We start from the raw sequence: 15,373 nt of genomic DNA, 5'->3' as shown, positions 1-15,373 counted from the left end.
GTAGCACTGTTTAGATAAGACATTCAAAATATAAACCGTGAAGCCACAGAGGCATGGAGGACAAGTGTCTGTAACTGTATGTGTGGTCATTGATATCTGCTTCAACCAAACATAACAAGGCTGTGTCTCTTATTCAAAGGAAAAGGTTCACTTCTGAAAATAGTTGGCATTTGATTTGTAGGATTTGAATTTTTAAACGACAGTTTCTTCTACGTTTTTCCTTTGGAGGGTTTTGGGCACGATGAAGTCAGGAGAGCTGATATGGACTTGCATGGCCTGTAGCAGCCTGCTCTTAGATGTCTACGGTTGTGAGTCTGTCTGCGGAGGCTCAGGGAGGGCAGGTGTTTCATCTAAATTTGACTCTGTATTAAGAGGGCGTAGTTGCTGTCTTTTATTTTAGCTGATGGAATTCAGCCAGAGCTGGAGCACTGGCCAAGACAAGACTTCCTGACTTGGATGCTTTACTTAAACTTGAATTTCATCTGGAATTGGCAGGCACCAAACAGTGGGCCGAGAGTTCTAGGCCAAGTCAGCTACAGGAGGCAGCTCCACCCTTCCCATGTACCTTCCTGCCAACCCATGGAGAGCAGTCTGTCATCTGATGGGGCCCTAGCCTTGCCTTTGATGCAACAGGGTCTCTAGTAAGAGATGCACTTTTTTGTAGCCAACAAGGCAACCAAGTGCCATGCTTCCTTGAAACCAACCGGCTACTCAGAAAACTCACCTTAGGATTTGTTTTTGCTGACAAGTAATTTTCCTCTGAATTACAGAAAGCTGTATTTTAAAGGACTAATAGATGGTTGAAGACAAGGGCCCAGGAAATGACCCAGTGAGCACCCGACTAACACTAGGTCTCGGCACATCGTCATCAGCGTTGCTACTGTTGTGTTTGGGACTCAACCCAAGACTTCGCAAATACTAGGCAAGAGTTCTGCCATTGTACTATAACCCTGCCCTCTTCTTTTAAAATCTTGAGTCAGGGTCTCACTAAATTCCCCAGGCTGTCCTTAAACTCCATCTGTCGCCCAGTGAGTCTTCAAACCGAGCTTACAGGTCCTACCACTTCAATCTCTGGGTAGCTGGGGTGGGGTTACTGGCCTGCATCCTGCTACGTATTTGTTTTAGAACGGAGATGTACTTACTCTTCTGTTGTGTTGTCCCCACCACATAGGTTAGGGTTGTAAGAAGTGTGGGGGTGGGGTGGGGGGTGGGGTAGTAGTTAATGACTCTGTGGATGCTTTTACAACCACGTGCCACTACAGAAGACAGTCACGTATTAATAAAGAAACTTCTTTGGTGGTAGGGGAGCTGTAAGAAGGTGAATTTTCCTTAGGAGAATATGTGTGTTATTTCTAATTCCTAGAAGACTGAAAATACAATAGACAAGAACTTCTGTGCTTCATGTTAACAAAATCCCATTTTCCCCCCTATGACCCATAGAGCAAACTTTCTGGAAGGAAGTAGGTAGGACGCTAGGCTTTCCTTTGGGGACAGGCAGTCTCTGCATACCACAGGACAATAGACCCTCCCTTGAGAGGGTATTCCCGGCTCCATTTAACGATGGAGTTTTAAATTTTATTGTATTGCTCTTTGTTTGAGGCAGGGTCTCACTAGTAACCTTGGCTATCCTGAAACTTCAGACTGGCGTTGAACTCCTACGGAGCCTCTTGCCTCTGCCTGCTGAGTGCTCGGATTGAAAGCAAGTATCGCTATGCCTGCTACAGTGGAGATTTCAAAAACATGCAACCGGGCTTGCTTCCTGGGTTTCAAGTGCAGGCTCATGATCTCTGTAAAGTAGATAACAGGGCTGTGGAAGAAACCTTGGGCTTTGGACTCATGAGTGTGTGTGTGTGGGGGGGGGTCATGCTATTACTTTGTTCCTTAGCTAAAAGTGGTGTCTTCGTTTGTAAAATAGGACATTCTTCCCAAACAGGGTGTTTTGAGCCAATGATGAGCTAATCTGTGAGGCTCCCTCCACCTCACCTAGCTTGCAGTAAGTGGTAATTACTATGGTGATAGTAATAATGATGGCCACTGTGGTTCCACGGCTGGTTTTACCATCTCCTCCTGTGACCTTGGCCTGGGCTCTGGCATCTGTAAAATTAGGGTCAGCACTCATCTGGAAGATCTGGGCTGATGCTCGGTTCGGTGATGAAGTGATGATGATGCGGTAGATTCCAGATAAGGTCCACAGACTTGCTGTGTGACAGGCTAGGCTAAGAGATGCAGGATGGCTTCTGGTTTTGTTTTGTTTTTCCCCTCACTTAGTCTTCCCAACAGCTCCAAGCCCTTAGTTGTATCTCCCATCTTCCAGGTAGGGGAGCTGAAGTCCCGTGAGGTTAAAGAACTAACCCCAAGTCAACAGTGCTCCACTCAGGGCTTGAAGCCAGCCCAACAAGCCTGGGTTCTTAAATTCTGCCTGGATGTTCAGTGGGACCCCGCCCTCTCCGCTGGCCCCACCCACCTCTCCAAGCTCCTATCTGTAATTAAGAGGTGTGTGCATATTTCCTGCAGAGCCGTGTTTCTGCCAGTTTAAGGAGTGGAAGTAGGAGCTTCCTCCTGTGCCCCTCAGATAACTTAAACCCCAACCATTGCTTGGACTGTAACACACACACACACACACACACACACACACGCGCAGAAACCCAACAGCCTTGTTACTGGTATAGACTTAACTTTATTAGAGTGTATTGTAATATTTAATTTGTGATAATGTCTCTTGAATGCAGTAAAATATGCCTTTATGGCAGGCAGGTGTGTGGGTGCGGGGAGCACAGAAACCTTACCAGGATGGGTCTCACGTGAAAGTGACAGAGTTTAAACTGTTCTAAACATACCCCAGTTTTTACATTTTTTATTTGTCTCCCCTATCCTTTACACCCCAATGGCTTGCTTCTCTTCTTGATATCTGGCAACCTTCCCAGAGGTTATGTGGGGTAGGGTGGGGGACGGAAGAGTGAACGGCAAGAGTAAGTGGCAGGTGCTTTAGCATATCTAATAAGGAAGTGGACATTTCCAGGGCTGTGAAGTGCTTTGCTGGCTCCTTAGCCTGGGAGGAAGACTGGCGTAAACTGTAAATCCTGGCTCTTCCTTGCTCTTTGGAGTTTCAGTTCTTCAACACGTTAACTCAACACCTACTATCATAAGATCTCCCTGGGAGAAAGGGTGTATTAATACTTGAGAACTGGGGTTATAACACAATGATAGAGTATGTGTCCAGAGTCCACAAGGTCCTGGGTTCAAGCCCCAGCACTACAAAACCAAACCTGAAAACATAAGGCTAGGGCATTGTTTTCACTGGGTCTGGCTGTGCTTACTTGTAATCCTGGCACCCTGGGGCGAAGCCTAGAAGAGAGTAGCTTTGAGGCCAGTCTGGGCTCTATAGAGTGTACCGCTAAAGGAGTCTAAAAGTTGGTGGTGGTCATCTATATGACAAACTAGCTCAGATTCTGTTGTAGTCAAAACAACAGCTATTTATTTCTTTTAGTCCTGGAGGCAAGGGTTATGAGACTAGGCTTCTAGCAGAGTCAGGGATAGTCAGTTCTTTACCTGGTTTACAGATGGTCACCTGCATCCTTGTGGGACAGATGGAGAAAACAAGATAGCATTGTCCTGCCCCTTCTTCTAAGTCCACTAATCTCACCATGGGAACTTCATCTCCAGGGTATCATTTAAGCCTAACCATTACCCAGGGTCCTCTCTGAGGCTATCATGCTGGGGGTTAGCACTTTGACTCATGAATGGAAGCATGGACGTTCACTCTTTAGTGGGGCAAGGTGTAAGCACGCAAGAAAATACATAATTATAAAGTGGAAACGGTGACTCTTCCTGAGATCGAGCAGGGCATTCCTGGGGGTAAAGATCTGGAGGGACCTCTCTAGAGAGCCTTTCAGCAAGGACTTGCGGATGGATGCAGGAAGAGTGAGGTTTGACAATCAGGGAACAGCCACAAGGTGGGAAGGAACTGGGTTTGTGAATAGTGAATGACTCTCTTGGTGAGGCATGAGGGAAAAGGGAATGAGAGAAGCTAGGGAACGAGCAAAGCTCAGGCTGAGCAGAGACTCCTGGGCTTAGTAAGGATGGATTTTATTCTAACACGCAGCAGAGAGCTGCTGAAAATCCTCCTCCATCATGACCTTATTGTCTTAGTTTCGGTTTCCGTTGCTGTGAAGAGACACCATGACCACGACAACTCTTATAAAGGAAAAACATTTAAATGGGGTGGCTTACATTTTCAGAGGTTTAGCACATTATCATCATGGCATACATGGTGTCATATGGGCAGACATGACACTGGAGGAGGAGCTGAGAGTTTTACATCTTGATATGGAGGCAACAGGAAGTGAACTGCGACTGGGCATGGCTTGAGCATATATGAGACCTCAAAGCCCACCCTCACAGGGACACACTTCCTTCAACAAGACTATCCCTACTCCACCAAAGCCATGCCTTCCAATAGTGCCACTCCCTTTGGGGGACAATTTCTTCAAACCACCACACTTATTATCAGTATGTAAGACAAGACCATGGGAAGCATGTGCAGAAAGCGAACAGAGGACCTCACGTGAGAGGGTAAAAGCTTGCTTCAATAGCAGACCTGCTCGTGATATCTAATCCACTCTCTTGAAAACTCCATTGTGATAGCCATTTTTTCTGTTATTGTGACGGAATGCCAGAGATGATCAACTCAAAAGGATTATGGTTTCAGAGGGGTTGTGGCCATGGCTGCTTGGCCCTGAGGCAGACTATCATGACAAGGTGGTGGTCATGGTGGCCAGAGTAAAACAGAGAAGTGACAGGTCCTTCTACTCCTTCCAGTGCCTTGATCCTGTGGTGTGACACCTACTAAAGGTTCCGCCGCTTCCCAGTAGTACATAGGTTGGTGACTAAAACTTTGATATATGGGGATTTTGGGGGACATTTAGTTGTGGTCTCTTATGAGGATGGGATCCCCATAACCAAGTCTTCCTCAAAGGTCCTACCTCCACACACCACTAACTATGACATTGAGAGGCAGTTTCCAACACAAACATTTTGGGAGGCAAATAGTTAAACTGTATCAACTATTGCACATTGAATTTAGAAAGTTTGTGCTACTTCATCCTCAGTACTGAAGAAAAACAGGAAGGGGTGGGGGGAGCAAGCCTGTCTTAGTGTGAAACAGTTCCGAAAGGGGTTGAGGGAGCAAGTCCGTGCTAGAACATGAAACCGTTCTTAATGTAGGCAGTGTCTCCAAGCTCGGTGGGAACAGGTTCAGAGTCCCGTGTGCCCAGCCTGCAGTCCCTGCTCTGGGGTTTCCTGAGACAAATGAGTGTGAATGGGTGAGGCTCTCCTAGGCCCTGAGCATCCTTCATCAGGAACCTCGGTGATGGTGTACGAGAGATTCTGGTCCAGCCTAGCTCCCGAAAGAAGGGATAAAAGACTCCCTAACGTTGACTGAGGTTGGGACTAAGTGGGATTAGAGATTGTAGGTATAAAATACTGGCTTCCCCCATGGTTACAAGGCAGCATTTCATGCATCTAGTCTGCCAACTCTGGCTGAAAGAGGTGTTTCCCCCACCCTTATAATCTTTGAAAACCCAAATTCATCTCCTCAGGAATTTGCATATTATTGGGAGGTACCTGGTTGGTAATGTTTTGCTTTTTTGTTGTAAGTGCTATGGGTTGAAACCAGCACCTCTTAGGTGCTAAGCATGCTCCATTTCTGAGCTACGCCCCCCGGAACCCAGGGCTTGCAAGAGAGAGAGAGAGAGAGACAGAGAGAGCGCAGAGGGAGAGAGATTCTTCACTTGGCACATTCACGTCATAGAGAAATGCTCCACGACACATGGAAGCCCCACCTCAGCCTGCTGTCCTGCAACTTGGTGACTGGACCACCCTGCGCCTCTCCGTCGCATGGACTGTGACTGGTTAAACAGGTCTCCATGTGATAGGAGCGCTCTCGTCGAGGCCTGACCCAGGCAGTACAGGCTCTGAGAAGGATAGTTTGGGATGGTGGATCTGTCATCTCAATGTTTCCTTGACCCTTAGGGTCCAGGCACTCCTGTCTTCTCCATCTGAACTCCATGACAGATTTGTGGCCCGGATTCTGCTGGCTGTGCACATGTGTTCAGGTGGGGCAAGACAGACTTCATGGAACCCTTTGGCCACCTGGCAGCCGCGTGTTTATTTGTTCGCAGCCAAGTTTCACCTCAGGCTTCTGTGGTGACTAATACATGTTGTTCTGAAGAAATGCCCTTTCAGCTGAGACACCTCAGACACTTTCTATGTAGATCCTAAATGCCACCTTCAGATAGCTTCTGAGTTGTGGATCTGCCCTGTGTGTATCTCTCTCTCTCTCTCTCTCTTTCTCTCTCTCTCTCTATTAAAATTACATGCATTTATTTATCTGAGAGGGAGCATTTGTAGGTGTCAGAGGACAATTGTGGGAATCAATTCTTTCCTAGGAGGACCCAGGGATTAAACTCAGGCAGCAAGCCTTTATTCAAGGAGCCATCTTGCTGATCTTCACAGGTAACACGTCTTAACTCCCTTTGAGGAATTCCAGAACTGGGTAAAGCCAAGAGTCTGATTTCCTCTGTTTGCTCTTCTTATTAGGATTTTTAGATTTATTTATTTTATGTATGAGTGCTCTATATGCATGTGCTTTATGCCGGAAGAGGACATCAGATCCCACCGTAGATGGTTGGGAGCCACTATGAGGGTGCTGGGAATTGAACTGAGGACCTCTGGAAAAGCACCCAGTACTCTTGAGCGCTGAGCCATCTCTCCAGTCCCCCTTTTTAGGGTGTTTTATCCCCTGGTTCCCTCAGCGATGAGCTCCAGTCATGATCTCTTTCAAAGCCTACAATCAACCAGAAACAGTGTCTGCTAACAGTTGAACATCAGTCTTAATAAGGGGCATGGTCACTAAGTGGCAAGATGGAAGCTATATAAAGGTCGTAGAGCATAAGAAGTGTCTGGATGCAAATCTGCACTCATCTGCCGAGAAACTCAGTAGGTGATGCTTCTGAAGGGAGTCTGTGCACTATGCAAATGCATCTATGTCTCTTATTGCCGGTGTCTCTGGGCCTGGAAGAGGATACATCATTTACAAATGAAAGTACCACCTTCCATGAAAGTGGCAGGGATAAAGCCCCGTGGGAATCAGCAGTGAGGAGAGATGGGCCTAGCGGAGGACAGACTGAGGCAGGGTCTGGACCTTCTCTCATTCAGTCCTTACTGAAAGATGGGAAGAATCGTTGCTTAAGGGGGCTACCCTAGCCAGAAGCAAACAGAGTGGGCATCTGCCTCACAGCCAACAGCCCTGGGTTCCAATTTTAGTTGATCTATCAAGTCTTCACCCTGCTACGGGCCTCGATTTTCATTTTTAAGTGAGTGTATACAATGGTCTTCTCTGCTCTAGAAGCTCAGAGTCCCCGCAGAGCAGCTGGCTCTTGGGCACTCTGTGTGAGCCTTTGAGGCCAGAGGAAGGAGACCCTTGGCTCTGTAGCTGTGGAGGCCTCCGCGGGCCTTCCCAGAAGCGGAGCAGTTGTGAAAGGGTTGTCTGTGCGTCATCGCTGAATTCCAAGGAATGCTTGTATCAGACGCGTCTGCATTCCTTTCTCTGTGGGCAGGATGGCAGTGCCTGTATGCCTGGGGTTATGTGGAGAGAGAGAGAAAAGAGGGAGAAGCTTTGGATGGGGCTGACTTCTCCCTTTGCTTTGAAATGCTGAGGGATTAAATGCTTTTAGATACTCAAAGTAAACGAGAGCTAATGGAGTTTAAAAGCCTTCAGTAACCATGGTAGCATCATCCACCCGCCGAGAGCTCTCCAGATAGATGTCCTGTCAATCATTTCCTGGTGTGGCAGAAACAGTATCAAACTGGACTCTTCTTCCAGGTTAAGTTCTTTAAGAGACTGACACCAAAATAAGGAAAAGAGAGAGAAGTGTGGATTGTGGTGGATCAAGCAGCAGAGATGGCAGGACCCACTTGAGTGGCCGAGCATGTGTGCCTCACATTGCCATGTTTGTGCTGTAGAAGAACAGACTTGGCATTGGTATCCGTTAGCCAGATCTTAGGATGAGTTAGCCTACCCAGCCACCGCCTGGCTGCTGGAGGAACTGAGAGCCATGCTATACCTCATCAATTTAATCCTGAAAATCCAGGCAAGTACCTCATATGCAAATTCAATGCAATTGTCTTCATCACTGGGAAACTCCTCAGAGAGGAGGCTGTGGGATTAAAGTCCCCAGAAGGACTCTTGCATAAGACAGAAGCCACCTCATAAAGGAGAGCGTAAACGCGACCCTCAGCATCCATGGATATATGTTTTAAGTGATGCCTGAGGTTTTGGTCATGCTTTGGTCTGGACCTATATATACTGAATGGTATTTTTCCATTCAGTTTATTTCAAGTCTGTAATGGGCAAGCACTTACTTAAATTAGGACGGAATGATGGGTTTAACTTATTTCGATTCAATAAACAAATTCCACTCATATTTCTAGTGCCCAAGACTGCATGAACACAACGCTTTTGCAAGCCCATATTGTGCCCATCAAGTTCTGACCTTGCTGCAGATGTTATTTGCATTTTAGTGTGTGTGTGTATGTGCACTTCACTATGTAGCCCCGGCTGCTCCAGCACTCATGATCCTCCTGCCTCAGTCTCCCAAGTGCTAGGATTTCGAACATGCGCTGCTACACCCCACTCTAATAGGTGCCTTTGATAAAAAGGGAGAAAGAATCTGAAATGTTTCATTGTTATTATTTGAATGGGTAGTAATGAGAGAGGTCCCTTATCATTGGCCATCTACTTCAAAGAGATCAAATTACGGCATTTCTGGGATAGGGTTTAAGGGCTGGGGTATGCCTCAGTGCTAAAGGGCTGACCTAGCACACACAAAGCTCTTGGTTTAATCCTAGCATTGGGAGCTGGGTAGAAAAACAAACCAACAACATGGAAGGCAGATAGGGCACCAGTCAGAGACTAAAGTAAAAGCTCCACCATACTCTAACTTGGAGAACCAATGAATTTGAGCTTCCTTACAGAGTAAGGAAGAGTTTACTCACAGGAGCATGGGTGACACCAAAGCCACCGCATCACAAGAAGTCTCACCCTGGCCCGAATGGTGGCTTCCCCATAGCTGACTCAATGAAGTCTCCTCTGAGTTCACTTAACCTTCCACACTCTTTATACGCTAGTGCCTCTGGGCACCACGCAGCCACATGCATCTTGGGCAGAACTACATACTGCTGGAAGGGAGGTGAGCAGGGCTGGAATCTTAGGTGAGGGGCTAATAACCCCTCCCCTCTGTTTCTTCTGGGAGGGATGTCAATACCTCCCAGTCTGGAAGGTCACTTCAAATAAGCCCAGGTTGAAGCTCACTCACGGGTCACCACAGGTGGCCTGACGGAGGCGGCAAGGGACAGTGTTCTACAGCATGATGGGAAAAGGGGGGAGGCTGGGGTGGAGGTGGGGTCCAGGGAGAGAGATCACTCTATAAAGTGCAACTATAAAGATCAGAAACCCTGTTATTTGAAAGCCAGGCATGCTGCTGTGCACTGGAAATCCCCACGCTGGAGAAGCAACAAGTAGCTCCCTGGAGCTCATTGGCCAGTCAGCCTAGCCTGGTCAGCAACCAGTGAGCCTCAGCCTCATGAGAGACCCTCTCAGAAAAGGAAAGAAGAGGAACCTAAGGCACACAGCCGAGGAGTTTGATCTCTGTGGAACATGCTCATTCACACAACCCCCCCACTCACTACACCCCCCTCCCTTCCCTCACATACATACATGTGCAGGAAGCAAAAGCAATGTAGACGTGACCGGTAAACATTTCCTCTGTATGGTGCTGCTTGATGTCTAAGGATTAAAAAAAAATCAAAATTTCTTGAAAATTTCTTAGCTTTTGCAAGAAAGCTATTTCTGTGGTGAGCTCCTCCCCCCTTTTTAGGTTCTAACTAGGCTCTCAGTGGATAGATCGTTCCCAACTGAATATAAAATAAATCTGTTCTACCCAGAAACCTATCCTATTTCTTGGGGTATTTCCCCAAACCAGAAAAAGATTTTATTACTCCCCGGCGCACAGGTGGCTCTACATGCCAACGGAGTCTGAGACTTTAATGAACGCTGTTTCCTTAGATAAACACCCTTTCCTTAGCCGCTGTTTCCTTGGCTGGGATATTATTTCTGAAGGTGGACGCCATTTTCTTAGAAGAACACTATTTCCGTAGGTGGACACTATTTCCGTAGGTGGACACTATTTCCGTAGGTGGACACTATTTCCTTAATGACTACTAGGAGATGAGATGGCTGAGGTGAAGGGAAAACCGAGTGACCGAACGGTGTGTGCTGTAATTCGGCTTCCCTACGATAGGAACTGTGGTCTTGTGAGGGAAGAGGAGGGCAGGGTGAGCTTTCTGAGCAGATGGATGTCTTAGACACCCCCATGCTGCTTCCTGTTTGACAACCGGTCTGAACCCAGCTTCTTCATGGGTCCGGTACTTTTCTTGTCTAAAATTATTGTATTCAAATGATTGGAAAAAGTTTGTCACACTAACAGATAATGAAGAAGGTTCCCCACATCACACAGTTGTAGCTCATTGCTTGCACATTCTTCATTGCATGCCAAGGTCCTTTTCAAGCTGGCAAGATGCTCTGCTCGGACCAGAGGAATGGCTCGGCAGTTACCTTCCAGCCCCCTGCCGCACACACACAGGGTTTTCCTCACAACCACCAGTTCCAGAGAATCTGAAGCTCTCTTCTGGCCTCCAGCATCAGGAATACACATGGTACAATACAGACATAAAATAAAGGTTCTCACACATATTCATAAAGTATAAATCAGTATAAATAAAAAATATTTTAAGCTGGTCATTAGTGGTACATGTCTTTGGTACATGCCCTTGGGAGGCAGAGGCAGGCGGATATCTGTTGAGTTTCGGGCAAGCCTGGTCTGCAGAGAGGGTTCCAGGACAGCCGGACTATACAAAGAAATACTGTTTCAAAAACCAACACACACACACACACACACATGCATGAAAGTGCGCACATGGACACACACACACATATTCTCACAACAGGGATTTGTGAGTTAAGGTTGGGGAAGCAGCCATCTGTCTGCAGGGAGTCTAGCCATCGTTCCAGGAGAGAAAGATTGAAACAGGGACAGCCGTGTACCCACCCTGACCACTGAAAGCCCAGGAAACTGTTCCTCTATTCTCAGTTCCTAAGCCACGGCAAAGTGCTGAGGACAGTGAACCAGGCCTTAGGCGGGATATCAGGGCTGCTGAGAGGACAGCAGATGTCAATCAACCTGTGTCTGTCCTCAAGAAAGGGAAAGGCAAGGTCGGTAAGTCACTGCTTTACAGACTGGGCCTTTCGGTGTTTACAAAAGCATTGTTCTTATGGCTGCCACAGTCTCTGACTCACAGGCTTCTTATGATCCCTCATTCCTGGAAAAGAGCTGGAGGAGAGAGCAACAAGACTGGAGAAGGGAATGGGGTGGCCAGATTCTAACTCTGCCCTTGCTTTTGTTTATGTTAGTGTTTATGCCCAACCCCTAGACAGAAATACTTCCAATGGCCTGACTACCTAAAAGCAGCTTGGGGTATAACTCTAATTAGCATCTACTATGTTCGTAAAGATTGTTTTTCTGGGAAAGATTCAGATCTACTTGGAATCTTATCTGCTGGTATTGCAACACCAATCTGGAGAAAAAAAGTGGGCTGTATATTTGGAAATGTGTAGAGTTTTAAAAGAACAGTGGGGTGTATAAGGAAAGGGGGAGTCTAAGGCTGGGTGTGGCTAGTGGGAAATGACTGCCTTAAGGTTCTTCGTCTTGGCTCAACCACCATCACCGGGCTTGGGTCTGAATTCTAGGTGTCCTTCTGAGGAGATGGTCACATTCCAGGCAGGGCAGCCTCTGCAGACCGGAACCCGCAATGGTGTTGTACAGAACGAGTGTTTCCCAGCTGCAGGCAGTTGCGTGGATGGCCTCTGGTCATAGACACTTGAGACAGTGGTGACAGGAACGGGTACGTGTATAACATCTGAGTGCTACTCAAGGGCTCTGTTTTTCTGGGTGTCTCAAGTACAAATCCCCTAAGAGAGAGGGGCTCTGCCTACTCTCATCTCCCAGTAACCTTCTGCCAAGAGGCTTGCATGGGCCCTGCACCTTTGTGGTCATGGTGACAGACCTGAGGAGCCTTCCTCTCCCCCTCCTTGTTCTCTACTTACTCGTTTCTGTCCTCTCCCCAAGCGCTTCCCTTGCTTTCATGCCACAGGTACTCCGTCGCCTCTTCCCTACTTTGTTAAGATCTTTTTCTCCCCCTTCACAGATCTGTTGAATTAGGAGCGGCAGGGCTGCGTCCCCGGCACCCGGCCGCCCGCATGGCTAGCTTATGCCCGAAATAATTACACGGAGCACTTTGTTCTTTCAAACACTGCCTGGCCCATAAGTTCCAGCTTCTTATTGGCTAGCTCTTACATATTGTTCTAACCCATTTCTAATATTCTGTGTAGCCCACGAGCTGGCTTACCAGGGAGGATCTTAACCTGCTTCTGTCTGGAGTGGGAGCATCATGGCGACTCCTCCACTAAGCTTCTTTCTCCCAGAATTCTCTTCTGTCTACTCCGCCTACCTAATTTTCTGTCCTATGAGGGCCGAGGCAGTTTCTTTATTATAATTAACCAATGTCCTTCCCCCATCAACAGATGACTTACATGTGAGTCTTACACACTTACTACCACACACGTGTACACACACAACGAGGGAATGAGAGAGAGATTTCAATCTAGGTTCCGCATGTGAGAGAAAATAGGGCATTGGTCTCTGAGTCTGGCTTATTTCATGTAATGTCATAATCTCCATTTCTACGTGTTTGCGTGGCAAACGGTATGATTTCATTTTTCCTTTACTCTCACATTTGTTAATTTATTAATCACACTCACTGGACTTGTAATGCCTCATTCTGAATCGTCTGAACTGCCAGGTTATAAACACTAAGGGTGGAGATCTGCTTGGCCTCATTGCGCTCAGTAAAGTGTTCCTCACAGTGACGGTCACCTGAAGCTGGCATAAGGATGGGGATAGTAAGAAAGGTGAGCTGAGGAGGCAATTACTGGGGATCTGCTCCGTGCCAGCCTTGCGGGGATCTGCTCCGTGCCAGCCTGGTGAAGGCCCTTCCAGCACATTAACTCAAAACTGCTTGCAAGACAGGGACCCTTACTTGGGGAAAATCAAAGCACAGAGCAGCAACTTGCAGAGAGTGCTGGTCCTGACAGCGAGGGATCACCTCTCTGTGTTTCGTCCCCTGCAGCCTGCAGAGTTCTGGCCAGCAGCCCATTCGGCAGAGGTCCAGGTAGCTGATCTCCTTACTGCTGGCAAAGGCTGCAAACGTGGGTAAGTGGGAGTGGGGCGGGTCTCCAGAAGTCCTGCATTTGACCCCAGGGATCTTGCCTCTCACAGCAGTTTGTAAAGTAACTGATGAAGCTGGGGACCCAGTGAAGAGCTGTGTTAGCTATTATCATCGGTGCCCAGCTGGACCCCCATATAGCAAATCTGAGGAAAGAATAAGCAAGGCAGTGACATCAGCAGAGTCTCCTGCTGCCCTCCACCCCTGGTAGCCACTGCTCCTCACGGTGAGGGTGGAACCCTGCCGGTGATGACACTGGCATCTAGACTGTTGCAGCTCTTTAGGCCACAGGGTCAGGCCGAGAAACACGCTCCGCCTGGCATCGTCGTTCAACCTCTTGGATGTGGGGCTTGCTCGGGCACAGAGCTCTGAAGCTGCAGTCCTGGCCCTCTAGTATTTTTGCTCTTCATAAAAGGAAAGCCACGCCAGGCAAAGAACTCCGCTGCTGGAAAGCCGGACTGTTTAGAAAGCAATTTCCGCAGTTGAAAAGAGCCTTGGCAGTCACAAAGACACATCAGGTAATCACGAGGGCACAAGGAAACAGTGTGATAGCAACTCGGCCAAACACCGCTGTACGCACAAAAGGGTGGAGGCTTAGGAGCTGATAGACAGTTTTGCTTGGTTCTCTAAGTTTTTGGTTGTTGTTACTATTTGTTTCCTTTCACAATCTGTTTTTCGGTGACCAGGTATTACATTCCTGTTTAGTGGACAAGTTATAAAAACACAGCAAGGATGGGTGCATGAGACAGTTAAGTGAGCGAGGGGCTTGCTGCCAGGCCTGGCTAACGGAGTTCACTCTCTAGGACCCACATGGTGGAAGGCGAGCAGCAGCTTCTGCAAGTTGTCCTCTGGCGAGGACAGGGCAGCGTGGCTTCAGCCTTGTGTTTCTTACCTAACACATGAACGTGAGATTGTGTACTTCTTGTTTTTTACCAGTTTGATAGTCTATAATTTCATCGCCACATAGTTAAAAATGCTTTCCAATTCCTTTTTTTTTTTTTTTTTGACCTGTTAATCTGGAGATTTTCCAGATGTGTTTTTATTGTTGATTTCTAACTTAATTCCACTGTGGTTACAAAATGTAGAATGAACAATTCCAATCCTTTGCCAGGCATTAAGAGTTTACAGTGAGGCCCAGAATGTGGGCAACTTTTTAAACACTACACATGCACTTAGCACCACGTCCTGTGCTGTTGTTAGGCACAGTGGGATATCCATACTGTAATGGATTAAGTCGTGGCTCCCTGCCCGGGACCAGCCACCTTCAAGGACCTGCAGAGACCTGAGGCATGGTCTTGTGGTGTGCCCATCAGTCTGTCTCTCCTCATGGGACTCACTGCCCCTCGTGGCCCACTGCAGCCTCTTGGGGAACTGTGCTGTCCCTGCCTGGGACTGACTGCTCTCGGGACCCGCTGCCCACTGACGCTGTAGGCGACCTGCAGCATTTCTGCCGCTGCAGCCACTTGGGGATCCGCAGCATTTTTTAACTTAATCCATTATTTATCATTACACATACAACAAGATAAGCTTATTGTTTTGATCTCCCAGGATTCTTACTGGTTCCAAGGTCTGCCTGTTCTTTCAGCTATTATATGAAGTATTTTATAGTACCTGACTATGATCATGTATTTGGATATGTTGCTTTTTTTTTTGCAATTTTTTCCTTTAATGTATTTTCAAGATATACAACTACATGAATAAAAGTGAAAATTCTTCTTTCACCACTCAGAAGTACTAGTCATCAAACTGTTGTGAAATTCTTAAATTCCCATCTAATTCTAGTTTAGCTGTGCCAGCCACAGAGCATCCTTCCTCCTTGTGTGACCACACACTGACACTTTATCAAAGATACACCTCTTTGGGTAGCATGCAGGGTTTTTCCTAATAAATCTGCCAAATTATGTTTTATAATCATTATACTTATTCATATTTGATTTAATACTAGAATTTGGGGATATAGATATATACTGTACAT

At 47.1% G+C, this 15,373-nt stretch overlaps 1 protein-coding gene across 4 annotated transcripts in view; it reads left to right on the top strand.

Annotated features, from left to right (window-relative positions):
• The window catches only part of Nod1 (nucleotide binding oligomerization domain containing 1), a 55,222-nt gene that overhangs the window by 2,156 nt on the left and 37,693 nt on the right, over nucleotides 1–15,373 (top strand). Inside the window, exon 2 of one of the 4 annotated variants that reach the window (XM_050155504.1) lies at nucleotides 13,303–13,385. The exons of the other annotated variants lie outside the window; for them this stretch is intronic. The gene's annotated coding sequence lies outside the window, so the exon portion shown is untranslated. The remainder of the gene's footprint in view (nucleotides 1–13,302; nucleotides 13,386–15,373) is intronic. 4 annotated transcript variants of the gene reach the window in all.

Source organism: Alexandromys fortis, unplaced genomic scaffold (genome assembly GCF_014885135.2).
Source record: "Alexandromys fortis isolate MF-2015 unplaced genomic scaffold, M_Fortis_MF-2015_v1.1 scaffold_93, whole genome shotgun sequence".
NCBI classification, from domain to species: domain Eukaryota; kingdom Metazoa; phylum Chordata; class Mammalia; order Rodentia; family Cricetidae; genus Alexandromys; species Alexandromys fortis.
This window is presented reverse-complemented; position numbering and strand designations above follow the sequence as displayed.